General features: G+C 39.7%; 1 protein-coding gene across 1 annotated transcript in view; it reads right to left on the bottom strand.

Annotated features, from left to right (window-relative positions):
• LOC149087853 (dual oxidase-like) overlaps positions 1–21,470 on the bottom strand; it is a 195,313-nt gene that overhangs the window by 123,956 nt on the left and 49,887 nt on the right. The window lies entirely within an intron of this gene.

The raw sequence follows: 21,470 nt of genomic DNA, 5'->3' as shown, positions 1-21,470 counted from the left end.
TTTTGTAGAAGATTTTTTTTTTTTTGCGTATCTAAAATAACATCCTGAGAAATGCTCATGATGTTTGCCCATAGCCTAGGCAAAAGCGTATGATATTGCTTACCCTAGAAATGTCGGTGATGCTTGTGTATCCCTTGGAATGGCCAGTATGTGTTCTCCTAGAAATACATAGAAAGCTTGCATACTTACCCTTATATAGCATAGCTGCCAACTTTTGAAAATGAAAATTAGGGAAATTTTCCCCTCGGACTCGTACTTTATACTAAAACCACTCCCTAATAAACGCAAAAGGGATTTTTCCAAATGAAATAGGGATTTTCAACTCATAAAAGTTAAAGCGTGGGAAATAAAATACCTACGCAAAAATCAAGTGAAATTGGATGCCAAAATTTCAATGGTGATGTAAAAAAAAAATATTGTGTTCAATCAGAAACGACGTGAACAAACATTCTGCGTGAATGACCTCAAAATCATCGGAAGATGAAGTTAAAAAAACATCAATTTCTGAAGAACACTGACTTTTTGTGACACTTGCTTGATGTTTTTTCTATTTATTTCACATTGGTGATGATGTCAGACTTTCCACCATGGCCGATGTTTATGTCCGTAACACAACTTGTATAAAAAGACAAAGTTGGCCAGTTTTCTGAAATGTTTGATGAAAGGAAATTCATCGGGGAATAAAGTATCTTTAAAACTGATTAAATATTTTTTGCTTATCAGTATTCATGTTTTGTTATCGCATGTAAGTTCAACAAAAGAGGAAGTTTTGACCCCATGCGCGTCACTATAATCTTCAATTATTATCCAGGACTTTTGGCTGCTAAGCTATTTCCCTGCACGATAAGACAAACAAGTTTTCTTGTTAACATCTCAGAAGGTTTGTAAAACTTCCTTAAAAAGGAATTTTCCACTATTCCCCCATTTACGACGTGTGACGTCATTTCGAAACGGGGAAAAAAAATGGAGGCAAAAGACTTTTTGCCCCACAAGAAGTTCCTTAGGGATTGTTTTCAGGAAGCGGAGATTCTTTTTAAATGACGTGGGGAAGTTTTAGGGACAATTACGGATTTTTTTGTGATTTTCGTAAAAATTCGGCAGATGTAAGAACTATTCGGGACGTCGAGAGATGAAGCTAAAATTCGAGAGACTTGGCAGCTATGATATAGTGTCGCAATTAATCACTCTAATTTCTCCTCAGGTACCCCTGAATGGCCTGTCACGTACCAACAGAAGTACGTGTACCGCAAGTTGGATACCACGGATCTACAGCATGTCGGTTATTAAATATATCTATAAGGTGTGCCTAAAAGCCAGCTGAGCATACTTTTGAGTGACGAGATTGAAAACCAATATCAGCTGGACATTGCCATAGAAGGACGCAATCACGAGTCCTTTCTAATTATCTACCTGTCCGATCACTAATCTTGATCGAAGCCCTTCATAACCAAAAGCAATTTCCTCCAACATCTCACAGGGAATATTTCTGGTTATGCGGCACCAGAGTATTATGCAAATTATATTTTTTAATCAAAAAATAAAAAAATCAAATTTACTAATTACTTATAGCATATCAATCATGCATTTAACGTATAGGAAATGACTCTCCACATTTTGTTGGTTTTTAATAACATTGGTTCTTAATCATAACTTGACTAATTATGAGGGAAGTGAATTGGAAAAAAAATCAAATAAATTAAATTTTTTAATTTAAAAAAATTGTGTTCATGAACTTCATGATAATGAATCATTTTAGCAGCTAAAAAAATTATTTTTCACTCAAAAATTCCAAGAAAAACTGTAATTAAGTGCATTGGGAAAATTGCTCCAAGAAAATAAGGGGATGAACCCTCTTTTTCCTCTTAAGAGAGCGCAAATGGCTTCATCTCGGAGCGAAATTAATGAATTACCTCCGGAATTCTTAGTAAATTCGAGCTCGCATGGAGGTCACGTAAAAACTTAATTATCCATTGGTCGATAATTAATTGGTTTTTGATGTATTTTCCTAATCACTCTTTACCCGTGAGGACTTCATCTGGACATTGTTAAAGTTCATGTAAGACTGCCTTTTTAGACGAGCTATCTATCCATCACACGTTATATTATCGCCCCGAGTACAAACGGAAGGGAGCGAAAACGCTCTCTCTCTCTCACCATTACGTAGGAGAATGATTGTGACTAGATAACAATCAGCGGGAAAACTATGATATACCGGAATGGAAGATGATACAAATTTTGCCAGTGGTTGTTGTAGATCGATCAAAGGCTGTCTCATGAGGGGCTCTGGAGTCGGTACCAGCTGACGTCACGCTTGAGTCGGAGCGGTGCAGTGGTGAGATGCTCGTCTTCCACTATGAAGGTTACCGTCAAGGTTCACTAGTTCGAATCCGGACAAGAACATCGCGAAAAAGTTCTTTACATACGTAGCCGGGGGCGATTACTGATAGATGGCGCCTTCATAACCCCCCCCCCCCAAATCTACCTCCACTGGTTGGGAATTGCCGTATGAAGGTATATGACTGGAGATGGTGTGCGGTGAAGTAGCTGCAAAACCGAGTGCGTCCGCTTTACTACTTTGTTAATTACGGTAGTTTGCATGATCGCTGTACTCCGCATTTCGCTGAATCCTTTACAAAATTATCTTTTCGATTTTCATTAGTATCTGTTTATTTATCGACTTTCTTCGTTCAGGTATTTAGACATTTAAAATAAGCTAAATAATTTGCATTTGCTTATGAGGTAACTTCTACTAAAAATATTTTTCTCGGATTCATTTCAGTTGAATCACGTACGTTAATCTCTTATTGGGTTAATTGAAAGCCAATTTGAGACAGATAATTCCAATTATCTTCTGAACTTTCTAATATAAATTTGAATTTCATTTTTGTTTTCATTTGAATTAGGTGTACCTTTTGAAAGCCTTGGAGTTTGTTATTACCAATGTGCAACTACAACATAAAAACATGGGAAGCAAATGTAAAATGTTTGAAGTTATTACTATTTCGAATCAAAAGATATCACTCTTGCTATTATTTCTTTGGTATAAATATTTCTTAATTAATAGATTATTAAAATATTACAAAAATACCACTCGCGCATACCAGTGACACTAAAACAACACCGTAGACGAGGTATCACTGATCATCATTTATCATTTTTGTCGCACCACGGTCATTTTCTGCACACGAGGGCTAATTAGATCGGAACCTACAATTTCTACCCATCGAGGGGTTAGCGCACCAACCCCTCGATGGGGGACTCACTGAGGTAGCAATTTTTTCTGTGGTCATGTCGCCATTTCTGTTGTACCCGTGTGTCAGGAAAGTTTTCTGACAAGGACGAACCGGGTATCGAACTCGCGACACCTCTGCACATCCTTTGGTACTTTGTGCGAGTATCTTATCGACCTGGGCTACCGCGCCCAAGAGGTATCACTCACTTAAACAAGTAAAATAAGCAATAAAAATTTGAAGTAATCCTCTTAAATACAGGACGTTTTATAAGCTTGTCTCGTCTGCGAAAAAAAAAAGTAGCACGGCCGTCCAAGTTCATAAATTTCGCAACATTCCTTTTCATTAAAAATGCAGATTTTATTTTGTATTCAAAATTAGCACCATTTACTTTTATATTCAAAACATTTGCACCATTCAATTGCCATTACTGCCAGTGAGCAGTTAGAAAAATCACTCACGTTCGAATGAACGTGGGTGAAGGCTGGCGCTCGTCAAAGGGTTGAGTGACTGAGAAAACCGAACGACACCCATCAAAGGGTTAAACAATCGTGATCTAGGTTCTTGAATACCGATATAAAACTGCCATGAATAAAGTATTGTACTCAATTTTAAAGAATCGGAAAAAATCCCAGGATGAGAACGTTGTGTATGTTAATATTTTCTTTAGCAATCCTACAAGATCTATTGCGATAGTGGTGTGTGTGTGTGCCTAAAACAGATGCAGAGCCTTTCACCGAAACTCCCCCCAGGAGCAAATCAATAACGTTGTGTTTAGTCAAGGTGCAGCAAAGGGAAGTGAAGGTCAGAGCAACAAGTAAGAAATGGTACGTACAAAATTATGTCATTGCCGTACAGCTCCAGGAGGTTATACACATTGTATATCTCTTTCTCGCGTAGCAACTTTTCCTAGAGAGTTTCTTTCTCGAATCGAGAGACATGCCGCCACGGGGCCCGAACGACCCGTGACACTGGCACGTGACGTAAATCGAAGCCTTCCGGTAAATGAGTGTTTCGTTAACACCTGTCGAAACCTAATTATAATGTTTTCCACGTGACCTTCATTAAGTACACATACACGAGATAAATGAGCGGGGAAAGTTTATTTTGAGTGCTCATTCTTATCTGCAACAGTTGTTCTCATTATGGTGCTGTATGTCCCCTCTGCTCTCTTGAGATATTCTAAGGAGACCACGGGCGAAAATCAAGTGGAAGGGGAGCCGTGACAGGTTGTGTTTAGAAGACCAGAGAGAACTGAGAAAATGTAGATGTGAAGAAATGAATGTTTCGAGTATGGTGGGGGGGGGGGGGTGTAATTAAAGAATCCAGCTGTGCTGCCTCCCTGCGAATGTGCTGTACCATATTTTGAACTGCATATGCTCGTCATCAGATCCCCATGTACTACTCGATAGAGTACCCCTCATGACATTTACAGAACGGACCGAGCATGACCAGGCTCTGTCGCTTACGTTATATAAGCTCTTGCCCCGGAGGGCGTGGTCCTGCCAGAGAAAATTCTGAGTTAAAAGGAGAAAAAAATAATTCGGGTCCTTATTAGGACCCCTAGTCATGTATGTGTATTCATATTGTGCAACTACAAAAAACGTGCGAGGTCAGACATTTAGGAAGAGAATCAAGTTATACAATAAGTTCGGGGGCCTCTATTTTAGGGTACCCAGAGAAGCCTTAGACAATATTTATTCAATTCTTGATATGCCCATATACTATTTCTTTCATTTTAGCACTGCAAATGTTCTGTATTATGTTATGTGGTAGTTTTCTCCGGCACGACCACATCCCCTCTAGGATACTGAGCTTATATCGCGTTAGCGACGACAGAGCCTGATCTTGCTCGGTTCGAACTTCAACTGAACTGTACGCCCATAGAACCATGGCCGTCTTACGTCATACCCTATCCGAACATATATGGTCCAAGGGACTATATCAGAGTTTCCAAACTTTTTGTTTCTTCGTCCCCTTTCTTCAAGTAGATAGAATCTGTCACACTGATGCAAGATTTCTTCAGAGATATTTTTCCTCTCCCCCCCCCCCCAAACCACGCCATAGGATCCTTGTTTTATTCATAGCTTCTTCTACCACCCTATGGACTATTCCATCGCTTTCTCGAGAGAGCAATATTGTCCACTTTGGGAAACACGGGCAAACATCGATGATGTCTACTACTGTAAATTTGGTAATATGTAATTATGCATTTATGTAATCTGTTGCTTATTGCCGAGTATGGCCCCAGGAACAATATTTGCCCGGGGAGGGGTTGACACAGCCCTGCGTACAACTTTTACAATAGGGAAACTCACTGAGTTGTAGTACAGGAGTTCGGACATCGACATTTGCATTATGTATTCATAAAACTCGTATTAATACGCAAAAAGTTAGTTCATTATGTTACTTATAAAGGGTCTCGCTTTGGGGTAGGAGAAGGGTGGCTGGATAAGACAAAGAAGCCAGGGGAACATGGTTGAAACGAAACAGGAGGAGAAAGGGGTGAAATATAAAACCTCTTCATGAGCAGTGCATATTCCCATTAATCACGCCGCACAAATCGCGTGTTATGGCTAGCGTACAGGGTGTTGAAAGCCAGGCTCTCACCCGCAGCGCTACGCAGCTTCAACCAACGCAAAAAAACTGGTATTGAGGTGTGCAGCTCGTGCTATTATAATGGTCGATTTTGCGTAGCCACCCTTATAAAACCGGTTTTGCGCAGCTGAGAATCGCGTAGCACGGAGGGTGTTTACCCAGCTTCATAGCGGAACAAATAAATATTTTACGCCGCGTGCTAGCCCAACTTTAGGAGCATCTTAAGCTATAGCAAAAATCTTTGAACCAAAAAAAATATTGCCGGACTGTTCGTGTCGCCCGAATACGGCTCGGATTATGTTAAAAAAATACCACTATTCAATATTTTCAATAGAACACATTTAAAAAAACAATCTCAAATGAACCAGTACATTGCACACTAAAATATTTCCTGATTCGCATATTAAGCAATTCAAATTGACCACCACATCAGAGGAACCATATTTGGCTAGCTGTGTTGCATCGCGTGTTTAGGACATCTTGATCACGAGATGATCAGACGTCTAAAAAAACAAATGCCTGGAAGGTAATTATTTCGCATCTTATTGTGATAATAATTAGGTTAACAAAGGGATTGAGAAACAAGTTTAAAAAAGAAATAGTGTAGGTCCTCATTAAGATGAGGACTGCGTATCACTCTTATAGGAACACTTTTAAACGTGAGTGGTGTGGATGCGGCTCTTAATACTTCTCTATTTATGGATTGCATGAGGCCCAGACGTTTCGTGTGAGGCAATGGAAAATTTAATTAACCTCTACGAGCGCCACTTTATTACTATTATTTTTTTCCATCCTATCTCTTTCCTGCTATGCTGACAGTATGGTCTACGTCCGAAGTATTACGTATTTCGTAACGGTGAATCCTTTCTCTCCTTCCTCCCGGTAATTAATTATATTTTCAACGCCAATTAATTGACTTTTAATGTATATATATTTCAATGGGGAAAATAAAAAAAAACGTGGTCACGTTTTCTTTGGCTGGAAATGCCATTGTGTGCCGGGCTCATAGGCCGCTTGTGTCACGTGATTGTTATCAAGTCCGTGTTCAGAAAATATACAAACTACACTAACGTTGTAAAACGGCAATCGAGTTGCTTCTCGCATAATCTGATGACCCGCTTAATCGGATACTGTGTGCTGGAATCGTTGATATCCGATTAAGCGGAGCCGACTGCACTTTTTCTAACTGAAAGTATGCCTCTAGAATCAACGGTTCGAATTTGTAATGTAAGTACAAATAATTGCCGGCTAGGCTTAATGGACTTAAGTAATTACCTTGTATTTATTGCGTTCATTGAGGGGTAGTTAGAGGGGTATTATAATGTAGTACGCACACACAATTGTGCATAATTACTATAATAAATTCAGAAGTATGTATGATATGGCATTTGCTTACTTTTCATCTTCATTAGGAGTATTCAATTTTACATTAAATAATTCGACAAGATGGGAAAGCAGATATGCAAAAAAACTTTGGAGGCCCCTTGAAATTTTTTGGCCCTGGGCATATGCCCCCGTTTGCCCATTCGAGAAACAGGCACCGTATACCGAGGATGCATAATTTCCTGCTCGCGGACCAGATGAGGCCTGCAGAGGGGTTCCATACGGCCCGCGAAAAGTGTTTAAATGGAAAATATACAGGTTAAAAGCTGACCATATTCCATTCATAAAAATGCGGTTAATCGGGATTCATACAGGACATTGAAAAATCATTCGCTCATCGAAGAGCGGCCCTGCTTATAAAATGGGATACGGGATGGAACACTGATTTATAGTCAAAAAAACATTATTTTGAAAAAAGTTTAAGTATAAATTCCAAACATTGTTTTAAATCTACAAATCTAAGTTTTGTGAGCCAATATGTTGACAATATAGCTCAATATATCTTCGCATCAGCCAGCTGTTAAAAACCTTTGTATGGATAGAGGAGAGTGACACCATCCTCGGATCCTCGAATAAGTCGCCATCTGGTGTCAATGTCAGCAATTGTGAACTTTGGCCTGACCGTCCATGTACGGTCCCGTTCAGTGCACACGAGCTCAAAGGAAATATTCAGATAATCGATGCCTCTGTAGTCTAGTGGTCTACGGCGTTCACCCGGAAAGTGAAAGGACGTGAGTTCGATCATCAGCTCCTAGAGATAGAAGGCCTCTGCAGTGTTTGCCATAAACGTCATTCAGTCTACCTAGCAAGTTTGCCACTCAGCATCGTATTTCGTTTCTTCTTATTTTGGCGTCGAATCTTCCTGATTGCCTCACAAAAGCCGCATAGTGATTGGATGTGGGGCATAGAAATCGCCAATTTCGATCATTTCTTTTCCTCACAACATTGATACTGGCACAAGCAGGGAATTTTTCCCCCTGAATATTCTGAGGGAAAATAGACTACTTACTGACGTCACAGGCAGAGTGCGGAGGCCTTCTATCTCTAGGAGGTGATGGTTCGATTCCCCGCAGGGGCAACTGAATTCTCTTTCCAAAATATCTCTTCGCATGAGCCAGCTGTTAAAATCTTTTGTATGGGTAGCGGAGAGTAACATCATCCTCGGATAGCTCAGTCCAACGCGCACATAAGCTCTAGCAGGTTATTGACTCAGCATGAATTGCCATTTTCACTTTTGTCTTGATGTACATCTCAATCTTGTACCTAACTCATCGCTTTGCAGAATAAATAAATAAATATACTAAGAGAATAAAATAAAACCTTTCCATGCATGATCGTGAATATTTAATCGCTTCCGCGTTGGATTACCTCATACACGTATGAAAAAAACCTGTTGTATCAGAGGAAAAAGTACTTCCTCAACTCATAGTGTATATAAAATACACAATATTATATCGGATACGCGGCTATTGCGTTGATTGTCATCTGCTCCAAATTCCCTTGGGATCAAATTTTCTTGAATAAACCTACTCGTCCAAAGTATCGCGGCAGTATTGTTGGTTTGCCGCCATAAATGCCCTTGTGCTCATTGGACCAAATTTTCTGATATAGCCCACTCGTTCAATATATCACGGCAGTATTGCCTGGTATACCATTTCAAATGCCCTTGTGACCAAACTCTCTGCAATAGCCCAATCTCCCGATGTGTCGCTGATATGCCGCTTTAAATGCCCTCGAGCGCGTGGGACAAAATTTTTTTAGAATAGTCCACGTGTCCAAAATAATACGGCAGTATTGGTGGTTTGCCGCTTTAAATACCCCCGGGCACGTGGGACGGAATTTTCTGGAACAGCCCACTCGTCCAATGTATCACTGCAGTATTGCTGGTTGGTCGCCTTAAAATGCCCTTGTAACTAAATTTCCTGGAATAGCCCACGCGTTAAATGTATGATGACAGTAAATTGCCTCACGTCGATATGAAGTAAAATACAAAGACAACGCCACAAGAGGCAAAATGCCCAACGAGGTGGCTGAGAAAAAGATGTCCATAACAAATATGGATGTCATATATTTCAAAAATACAGCAACCCAATTAAAAACAATCACAAAAATTATAAACAATATATACACATGATACAATGTCCATAAAGAATATTATGGTTGTCATATTCTACGTATGGATAGAGCTTCTCGATTTACCGCAATATGTTTATCGTATTTCTTTTTAAACGTGTCAATTGTGTTACAATTTACTACCTCCGGGGGTAAGCTATTCCATTGATTAACAACCCCATTAGAGAAAAATTCCCTGCGACACCATAACCTTGCATTGCCCCTTACCAATCGATACCGGTGTCCTCCTTGTAAAAGTAGTCGATTGGTGGTGTACTGAAAGTTCATCGTCCACCCTATCCATCCCATTAAAAATTTTGAACACTTCGATCATATCTCCCCGACACCTGCGCTCATCTAATGTAAACATATTTAAAAAAATGAAGTCTTTCTTCAACTCAATCCTCGTGTGCAATAAGGACACGCGTAGCTCTTCTCTGCACCCCTTCAACCAAGTCTATGTCCCTCTGTAGGTATGGTCCCCAAAACCTTACGGCATACTCCAGTCCAGGACAGACTAAGGCTCGAAAAAGCGGAAGAATGACTTTAGGAGAACGCGAAGAGACCATTTTGAAAATCCAACCAAGCATTCTATTCGATTTTTTGAACACCGCTGAACAATGTTCAGAAAACCTAAGCCACTCGTCAATGAAAATTCCCAAATCGGTGGCCCTAGTTGCATCCGGGATAGTGACACCATTCAACTCGTAAGAGAACCGTGGGTTGTTCGAACCAAAGTGAGCGACCATGCATTTGTCAACGCTAAACGTCATGCTCCATTCATTTGCCCATTCTGCAATCCTGTTTAAGTTGCTGTGGAGCAACTCCCTATCGCTTGGATTCCCGATTGCAGACATATGGTATACAATCAAGGGTAAAGTATTAATATGGTCTAGAATCGTTTAAAAACCTCCTTAATGGAAACCGTAAAAAAAAACTGGAAAGAACTTATAAATAAATCCATAGTTTGAAACGTAAATCATCGGGAGGTTGGAATCGTTTCTAAAAAATATGGGAGTCGAAAATAAAAATAAATGAAGCAATTTTTTTATCCACAATGGGATAAATACGTACAAGAGAACGCCCAACAAATTACTGACGGGTTTGGAAAATTTCAAGGGGTTCGGCTATAATTATAGGGTGGCATTTCAAAAAAGGTGAAGTTGATTCCTCTGACGTGATAATGCTTCGCGATCTTTTCTCTCTTCCACGTGAAAATGCAGTTTGAACAAGAGACTGGAAAACTGCGCGGTCTGTAGAGAAAAATGAAGAGATTTTCGGTGGAAATCCACACATTTCAGAAGTTTGTTTCAAAATTGATGTCCCGTAGTTTTTAAATACCTTGATGATGAATATGAAATTCCAGATGATACATACACGATTGATATCACCAAGCATAACGTTTTTCCCATTAATGTAGCAAAGATCATGAACGGAAGTGGTGTTACCCCCAAAGGGGGGGGGGGTGCTATGATATCGTTCAGAAGTACCACAAGATATATATGCGTATTAGGCTTGCACACACCGTCCTTGTACATTTCGCCGTTACAAACATGTTGGATGTTTTCACTATTTTGCTCGCTTGCTGTTTATTTTTGACGTACCTCTGGATGGCTCGTCATGCTAGGGACCCCTAAGCTAGAGGCTGTAAAATTTTGTCATTTGCAGCTCCCTCGCCTATTCATGGTTCCCTCTGCGGATCCCTAGACTAGTATAAATCAAGCATTCGTAAAAGAATCAATTCAAAGCATAAATAGGCACGCACATATCAATATTTCCAGCTCGTCACTTTGTCCTGACACCGCAGTGGGGCTGCTCCTAGGAGCCACGGCACACACTTTGAGAAACACTGCCCTAAAATAAAGACTAAAAAAATTGAAGACTGACTTTAAACCCCATAGAAATAGGTTTTCGAGACCATCGAAAAAGGGATTCAAAGGGAGCACAAATCCGGTCGATTGACAAGTTACTACCGATTGAGTTGTACCGGAAGTGTTAGTGTATTCCTTCCCCCCCCCCCCCCCACGAATCACCCGGATCTCCTGGAATCCGAAACTCGTGAGCGAAAATGATTTTATAAAAATAAACAGATAATACTCACAGCTACTACTAAACCACACATGCACATTATTCATATTCCTCTGCAGAACTTCTAACGAATTGGTACATGTTGGAATGTGCGAGTACGTGTTGTGAACCTGACGTGAAGTTTGTTTCTGTGTAATGCTTGTTACAGTGCTGCAATCTGCCATCTATTCTTCGAACTATTTGCGAAGTGTAATGATTGAACATTGGTACGCCTGTTGCTCTCTGTGACACTTTTTAACGGGGGGAATAGGCTCGCATTCCCTCCTGAAATTTGGGAACCACAGAAAACCAAAGTACACACAGTTGCATCGCAACATTTGGCCAGTCGTGGCCCAGCCTTCTAAAGGCAGCGAGCCAGGAAGAGCAGTTGCCTATACGACGCAGCTTTTGCCCTCCCTCGTAATGTCCTTGAAGTGTAGCCAGTGGGCCTTTGCGTGGTGGGATAGCTTGGGAGCCCAAGTGCTCGGTTGAAGCCTTGTTTCCGGTAGGCCCCGATACCAGCCTATGGGTCTTTGGGTGAGGGGCTCCTAGGTGCACGCAAATTTCTCGGTTGAGCTCTCGCTGCATTTTCGTAGTTGCCGACCTTCTGATGTGTCGTCCAATGGGTCTTTTGCCTCTACAGCCCCTTTGCATATCCTCATCGTCTTCCTCTCTGTCTACGTTGAGAATTTCGAGACAAGACACCAGCTTTTATGGACAATGTACAGGTTTCCCCCACAAGGGTTTGGCTAACAGGGCTCCATCCCTGGGGCACTGCACAAATGCTGCATTTTTTTTTCATGCTATAAATTCATTATAGAAGGAAAAATCGCCCGTGAAAAATATTTTTTGAGGCCCATCAAAAGGTCCTAGGCTAGGGTCCCTGCCTCCAGGGTGCGGGGGACCATGGCCCTGTTTTCCCCAAGACCCAATCAAGCTGGTTTATTGAAGAGCTCTCCTTTCCGAGTTCGAACTTTCATATCCACAGCTCGAGACTCAAGTAGTCTTTTGTTTCTCTCAGACAGAAAATTAATCGATGTTTCTCTCTTTTAACGTCTCCTCTCATTGCAATTAATTGAATATACTTAAAACATTCTTTTTAAAAAAAAAAAACTCGTTAAAATATTATCTAATCTTCTCTTTCCGTCCAATATCCAAACCATTTTCTTATTACATCGTCCTCCCCAATTTGCCCTCAAAAAACTCTTTCCACACATCAAATCGATTCTCGTACTAAAAAGACGTCCTTCCAAAACCATTTTGCGGCCCCGATTCACGCAAACACCATGATTTTAAAAAAATCGTAACGTGGTAATGTAACTACCGCTGACAGGTTTCGGAGGGTTGATAAAGGTGTTAAAAAGGCACTTTAAAGATGTATTACCGCTAAAATTAAAAACTCTCAGGCAGCTATTAACACGAACAATGAGACGCCTAATAACTAGTTTATGCACATAATAAGGCCTTCTTTTTGCCATTAGACGTAACACGTACGCATTATATTAATATCCAAAAACAAAATCGAAACGTGTAATTTAAAAGAAATCAGAATAATATTAAGAATAAATTACGACTGTAATTTATAGATGTAATTTTTTTTTGACGCGAATGAAATGGGGGCGTTATTAATATGTGGGCATTAATCATTTGCATTTCATCGTTGAATGTGCGAGAACATTTCCCTCTTTATCTTTCCCATTATTTTCTTTAGTACTACAATATCTATTAAATTTTGAATAACGTGAATATAATGGTCGGCTTGAGAAATTCTCAGCATTTAATTATGCAAAGAAAAGAATTACTTTCTTATTAATGTATTGGAAAAATATTATCAAGTTATTAAAAAAACGGCTATAATGTGTATATTTTTTAATGGTATTCACCCGAGACATTCATTTGAAATTATTAATCGCATTCGAAAATGCATCTAGGAAAATTCATAACACACTTTGACGTTTATTAGCGTGTTATGGATACGATTACCGTGATGTGAGTGTGTGTGTATTTTGGCGTTGGTTCACTTTTCTTGTTAACAATGTTATTGCAAAATGAAGTTGAAAATCTACTGAAATATCCAATCTAACTTTGCTAGTGAAGTTTCTGGAAGCGGTTCTAGGTGGTTTTGTAGGGGATTATTCTCATTCTTCGAAGCGGTTTTTCGATCAGTTCGGATTTTTTCATACGAACGAAATGGGGGAAAAAGCTTTGAAGATTCGTATCCTATTGAGTGAGAGAGGGAGGGAGAAAGATAAGGTCAGATAAGTGCGTACCCCTGTAGTTAATATAAACCGTTTCCAAATTCTACGCAGATGAAAAACAAAAAAAAACCAGGAAGATTCTACGCCAAAATAAGACGAAATATGATGCTGCGGTTCAAAATGTGGCAAACTTGCTAGGTAGTTTTAATGACGTTACAGATGAACTTGGCAACCCGTGCGGAAGCCTATCTGTAGGAGGTGCTGCCCCAACTCCCTAAATATATTACTATAAATATATTACTACCCCTATATTCCCTAACTGAGTAATTCTATTCATTAACTAATCCGTATATACATATATATCCGTTATAAGTCTATACAACACGTATTGAAAATAAATGAAATTTTCTTATCAGTTGTGTGTGTGTGTGATCTGATGCTCTAATAATTATTACCAGAGAATTTTACTGTATATTTTAGTAGGCTAGTTCTACGTCTTTTCAGACCAAGGCCCGGAAATTAGGATGCTCAGTTATACCCGTACAGTTGGCCTGTATAGGTATAACAGAGCGTTTGTAGGGCCTTGATTGGTGTTTAATATTAGTTTAATATTTGTTAACAAGATGTCTGAACAAGTTTCATTTTATGACATATTTAACGTTATTCCCAGGTATATGGATGATGATGAAAAGAACCGACTGATTGATGACACTGTAATTGCAGTTGTTCTCTGCTGCTGTCATTATGCAATTGAAAGTTAATATATGTAGTTTTACAAAGATTCAAGACTAATTCGTTACTATTTAGCCAGATATTTATTTTATACAGATCAGCTTCTGCATAATTTTTCGAAACCTCAATTTTCTGCTGCTATGGTTATGACAGTGCCATCAGCGGAGATGATTAAATGTCCATTCAGTTGAAGATACTTTAAGTCATTAACAAAAATTGAAAACATGGGGCCAAGAACTGATCCTTGAGGAACACCCGTGTTGATATATTTAAAACCACTAACCACAATCTGAATTTTTATAGCTTGCATTCTGTTTACGAGATAGCTTTTTAACCAATTATACACTGCGCCTCTCAAACCAGCACAGTAAATTTTTTTCAGAAGAATTTTGTGATCGACACTATCGAAAGCTTTCTTTAAATTCAAGAATATTGCCAGTGTTTTATTACCTTCATATATATTTTTTATGGATATTTTCCATTAGTTTTAAAATAGCTATTTCCGTAGTTTTATTCTGTAAAATACCATACCGAGAGTCCGAGAAGTTTGAATTTGTATTTAAGAAATCCATTATTTTCATTTTAATCAAATTTTCACAACCTCAGACATTATTGGAAGAATTTAGATCGGCCGATAATTATTTAGTTTACGTATTTGTGTGTCGATTTTTATAAACAGGAACAACAAGAGCATTTTTTATTTTTCCTATATAAACGCCTTCCGTAAGAGCTATTGATAATATATATAATAAAACGAGCACGATATTTGCAAACAATTTTAAGCATTCTAGCGGAAATTCCGTTATATCCAACTGCTTTGCTGTTATTGAAACCAAATACTATTCATTTAACTGTAGATTATTCTTCAATGAGAATAATAGAAATACATACTGTATCTTAGTATTACGAATTTCAATGGAATGTGTGTTGCTATTAATTAATCGATTATTCTTTTTTTGCTCATTGGTATAAAAAAATCATTTGTGCTTATGTTTTTAGGGGAAACCAAGTAATTTCAAGAAATCTTGTTATGCATTATCATTAAAATTTTATCGCAGTTTTTCTTCTGTTCAATGCACCATAACTTCTTCTTTTAGATCTTCGCAGAAACAATCCATTCAAAATCTACCATTTATCACAAACTCCGCCACCAGCTGGCACTTTCACGAAGTAATTCCATCCCTTCACATGTATATCCGACTATCGCGAAGATATTTATTCCCCTTGTAAAAAAGCATAGACTAATTTAGATTAACTTAGTCTCTCATTGAACAACCTTAAGTGGTTTTCATGATAGTTTCAAATAAAGTACTGCGCCAGTTCATAGCCATGTATTGCATCGCTTATCACGCATTTAATCTACATTTTTGTTTCTATTTTAATGCAACAACAATGATAACAGGCAATTGCTTAGTGAATATATATATATATGTGTGTGCACGAATATATATATATATATTATTTTTTTTGAGAGCGCTATCCTTTCAAACTTAATTGATATGCAGTGGAAGCACCTGTTTTTCAACTGCATTAAATTTGGGAGGCGGGCCGCATCTAATAACAAAGTGACAAAGGTGGAAGTAAGATGGAGAATAAATGCTATTTTGTTTTCGCTTTTAAGATCCCCTTGACCAGCGCTGGTTGATTGCAATTTGCATCGATGTTTCTCAGATTAATGACGAGCCTGAAATACGAAAAAAAAAATGCTTAATGCAAAATGTATCATGAAAGGCTCCGCGAGCTGGATTAAGGGGGGAGAGAGAGAGAGAGAAATGGCCCACGCCTTAAAAAATCAAAATTGGTCGCTACACACACTTTGACAAGATAACATACTTTATGAATAGATTGCTGGTAAATTTCCACGGCGGGGGCAAATAAGGAATGGAATAGCGAAGATCATTACTGGGTATTCGTGCCTGTAAGGGTAGGCGTGTTAAAAAGGTCATGCCTTCTTGTGCCTTTTTTTAGAGATATCAGAATTAATTTGATGATTTTCTTTTTTAGTCTGCGCTTTGTGTTGCTACTAGAAGTTGTCTGGACTGTACCGTCTATTCCTCGAGCTCGTTTCGAACGTCTATACTGGTGTTGGGCAAACTGTGCGGCCCGCTTAGAGGGTATTATCCGGCCCGAAGTGGATTTTAAAATACTAATAGCGTAGTATATTTTGAGTTGTTATTGAGTTTTTAATTAAAAAAACAGGCAGGCCAATAAAATTTAATTTCCCCCCCCCTCCCCACTGCTAAAAAAGTTGGCTCATCACTGATTTACACCAGTGTTTCCCAAAGGGGGGGCCAATATCACCCCCTGGAATCGATGGAATGATCCAAGTAGGCGGTAGAAGCTATGGGTTTAGTATGGGATCCTATGGTTGAAGCGGGCGATGGAGCAAAAATTTTGAGAAACTATGGTCTATACCAGTGATTCCCAACATGGGCGTTAACGCCTCCTGGAGGGTGATGGAATGTTCCAGGGGGGGGGCTGTAGAAGCTACGGGTGTAACAGGATTCTATGGATTAGGTTGCGTTGGAGGGCGATTTGAGAAAAAAAAATTCCGAAGTGGGCGATGGAACAAAAAGAGTTGAGAAACTAGTCTATACCATGGTTGTTGAACCTTTAGAAGAGTGCGGGCTAATTCATTGCTCGGAAAACGTGTCGCGGTACATTTAATTTAGTGATCTGGAAAAGTGATGCAGACTCAGGGGATCTATAAATGCGCCGCGATCCATTTGAGGGATCTGTAAATGTGCCACGGGTCACTTGAATGATCTGTGTGAGGTTGAAGTGCATCTTGGGTCACTTAGATGATACTGAAAAGTGATGCGGGCCACTTGAGTGATCTAGAACGGCACCGCAGGTCCCTTGAGGTAACTGTAAATGCAATGGGTCAATAAAACGATCTGGAATTCCACCGGGGATCATTAAAGTTATATAAAAATGTGCGATAGGCCGCTTGAACGATCTGGAACAGTGCTGCAGGTCACTTGAATGGGTTTCTTTGATAGTTTCAAATGAAGTGCTGTGCCAGTTCAGAACCAGGTATCGCAGTCTCTCTCAAAGAGCGCGTCGCGGCTCCTGTAGACGTCACCAATCATTGTCAGCGGCAAGCTGGAAATATTGGCTTATGCACCTATTCATGCTGTGTTTTTATATGCGAAAATATGTACTAAACAATTCTCGGGAACAGCAGATGGACAATGAATTGGGCAAGGGAGCCACGGGATTAGGGATGACAAAAGCTTGAAAACCACTGATGTATTGCATCGCTTCTCACACATTCAATCTATATCATTTCTTTTTCTAATTTTAATGTAACAACAATGGTGACAATCATAATTGATGTGCAGTGGAAGTGCCTATTTTTCAACTGCATTAAATTTGGGAAGTGGCCCGCATCTAATAACAAAATGAAGCCGTAACAAATCAAAATTGATTAGGGGCGTTCAAGTATTACGTCATCATCGATGGGGGTTTCCGATATGCTGACTTTTGATGACAAGGGGGGGGGGTTTGGAAAATGCTCACGTCATCAACCACCCTTTATGAAAATATGAGTTAGGATTCAGAGGGGCAGAGCCGATGACGAAATTTTGCTGACAGGGGGGGGGGGGGTCAGCGTTTTGCTGACTTTTGCTGACGAAGGGAGGAGGTCAAAAATGGCTAAAAATTTGCTTACGTAATACTTGAACGGCCCCTTTCTCTGGACACTCTTCGACAAGATAGCATCCTTTATGAATAGATTGCTGGTACATTTGCACGGCGGGAGCAAATAAGCAATTGAACAGCGAAGATCATTACTGGGTTTTCATGCCTGTAAGGGTAGGCGTGTTAAAAAGGTCAGGCCTTATCAAATTCTGATATATCTTAAAGCCATGAGTTTTTCATTTTTAGTGCGTTGGTGTTGCTAGTACATGTTGTCTCTGTGCCCGAGTGGCATGGTGGTAAGATACTCGTCTACCATCGCGAAGGTTGTCTGGGTCCCGGGTTCGAACCCAAGGCAGGATAGAGATAAGATATTTTCCTTAACGAACTCGAGGCGACCACCGATAGACAGCGCCTTCACTTCCACCCCTTTTCACTAATGGCAGTAAATTGCAATATAGCGATTTGGCCAGAGTTGGTGTTTGGTGTAGTAGTAGTACATGTTGAGTCGATTTCGAGTTCCGCGAGTTCGTTTCGAATGTCTGTAACGGGGCGCCCCCTTGTAATGTTGAAGGTAAGGTTTGAGAATGAAATTTGCGTCCCCTTTGGTCCAGAGCACAAGACTCGCCTGCTCCCTCCTAGTTGCGGCCCTGCCCACAGCTGAAGAATCCCTAGCTTCAAGTGGATTCGTACGACCCTTCTCGGAACCTCCTGCGAATGGAGTTTGGGTCGGGATCTGTAGCTCAATAACCCCTGGCTGTTTGCGTATTTGAATGACCCATCTCGGAGGCACCCGAGACCCACGTTTGGATCGCGACCCGTAGGTTAAGAACATAGGATGTTCAACTTTAGCAGAGTATGGGCCACTACATTGATCAATAAACGTGTCGTTAGCCACTGGATTAACTGATCTGGAACAACGCGGTAGTTTACTTAAGTGATTCTTGTAGATGCGCCGCGGACTACTTAAGTAGTCCGTTGGCCATTTAAGTGATATCGGTATGTTCCGCGGACCACTTAAATAATGTTTAACTGCACCGTGGGTCATTTCGGTGGTTTGAAAATGAGCCGCGAGCCGCTTGAGTGATCTGAAACTGTATCACGAGACGCTTGAGTGGCCTGAAACACAGGTCAGTTAAGCGATCTGCAAGTGTACCGTTGACCACTTAAGCAATCTCTAAACGTGCGTGGATCATTTAAATCTTGATCTGTGACAAGGACCATTAAGTAGTCTCGAACAGCACCGCAGGTCACTTAAGCGATCTGAAAATGTGCCGCGAGCCATTTAAGTGATCTGGGAATGTGCCACGGACCACCTAAGTGATCTGGAGCTGCACCGTAGGTCACTCAAGTGATGTGGAATTGTGCCGTGGAAGTTTGAGTGATCTTGAACAGTGATGGTAAATATGCCACGGATAATGGGATCGAGCGTTCCTAGTAACACGGTTGGATGAAGCATTTGGGGTAGGTACATGTACAGCAGAAGCTGGAAGGAAACTCCTGTCAGGGATCTCATTCTACAATTTCTAATCACATTTCTAGCATTAAGTTCTAGCCGAAGAACAAGCTGTCACACAATCATTAGTCATTCCTTGCTCGAGTAGACACCAAGGAAAAACCTGTCGAGGTCAAAAAACACAACCGACCTTCCGGTTTCCACACGGGTCTGACGGGTCATAAGACTTCGGACAATACCCATGACGGTACTTTTTTTTTCCGTTACCAGACGGGTATAGGAAATACTTATCCATTGACAAGACAATGAAATGAGCGAAGCAGCAGCGTCTGGTCGATGGTCATCCATTTGTCGGATGTACCTGAATGAGGGCGATCAGATGGGTCCAGACGTTGGTAACATTTGCATTTTCCCCCCTTTTTTTCACTATTAGGCCATTTTTCGAGTTTTTCCGCATTTTCACGATATTTTTTCCAATTTTTAAATTTTTCCACAGTAGAAAAATTGAAAAAAATTGTACGAAATTGATTGCATAGAGCACTTAAGAAGTTATTATGGTTTTTCAAAAAATATTTCCGTTTAAATAAATCCTGTTGCATAATCCGACAGAGCTCATCCCAAATATTCAGAAACCGTCAAAAAAGTGCATTTCGAAGAAAAGTGGGAATTTTTCCCTTTTGAAAATGAGCTCATTTATCCGGGTCCTTAAACGTCTACAAAATTAGAGTAGAGTACCGTTCTAAAGTAGGGTTGCTCAACATTTTGGTGAGTGCGAGCCACACTTCGGTGATTAATTTACTACCGCGGGCCGCAATCAAATAAAAAATTTTATGACTGGATTTTTTTTTTTCCGCATTCTATATTGCAAGGGTGGCCAACGTCTCTCTGTTCGCGGGCAACTTAATGCGCAGACGCAGTGACGCGGGCCGCACCATGACAAAACACCGATATATAAGCCTCACAGTATGATTTCCGTGGCACCGTGCGTCACGTATATTTTGACGAGATTTATTACTAATCATAAAATCTATTTAATTAAGTATTAATTATAAATAACTGATGAACTATTCAGTGAAGTCATTATTATTTGGCCAAGAGTATTCATGTTCTCTCATAGACGACGTAACAGAGAGAACCTTCGACAAGTACAACTCAGCAAGCCCGTAATTTTGATAAATTAGGAAAATTTTCTTATTCTTTTTTTCTTTCAGCCAATTATAATGTTAATGTTCCAATAAGAGTAGAGAATGTTATTTTGTAAAACATTTAAAAATTTATCAAACAAAAAAATAATTTCATATTTTGAAATTTATTCGGAATTTCGTTCAATGCTTTACTAATTCTGCTAAATCCGCAGCTGAATATTTTTCATCAATAGATGGCAACACATTAGTCTTGAATTTTTATGGAAAAACGTACTTAAAGGGAAAATATATGAGGGAAAGTTTACTCGTCCATATTACCATCACTGACCCCTGATGATTCAGAGCAAGAAAATCCGCTACTGTTACTTCCACAGTCGATTTTTGAAAACAATCATGTGACCAGCTGTGTGTTTAAAGAGATTTTGTGTTTGTGGGTTGAAAATACAGATCGTTTTTGTCAAATCAGAAATACATATAATTTTTTTTTCTACATTAACAGCAATTTCGACAATCGAAACTAATATCAAAAAATTTATTTCTTTTTACATCTTGTCGCGTTCCTAGTGTGGGCAGCGGGGCCAGAGTTTGGCCATCCCTGCTGTATTGCATAGAGAAAGTTTTAAACGAAAACCAACATGGTCCCTGAGGAGACAAACAACTTTTCTTTCCGAGGTTCTTCTCTTAACTAATATCTAAAAAATTTCTTCCTTTGAATAAAACCAAAATAGTTTTTCGTATGGGAGCTATCTACAATTCGTGGTGATGCAATGTTATTCACAGTGTTGTTGGGTGCAACATTTGGGGGGGGGGGGGGGGCTTTTCATAATAGAAACTAAAAATTGGTATAATTGGGTAAGATCTATTTAAATAATCATCATGGGGGAAGAAAAGACCAAACAATACCAGCGTG

The sequence above is a fragment of the Pholcus phalangioides genome, unplaced genomic scaffold, assembly GCF_987345545.1.
Source record: "Pholcus phalangioides strain wild (caught in Gottingen) unplaced genomic scaffold, Ppha-v1.0 ptg000003l_1, whole genome shotgun sequence".
NCBI lineage: Eukaryota > Metazoa > Arthropoda > Arachnida > Araneae > Pholcidae > Pholcus > Pholcus phalangioides.
The sequence above is the reverse complement of the archived record's forward strand: the minus strand, read 5'-3'. Positions and strand labels throughout refer to the sequence as shown.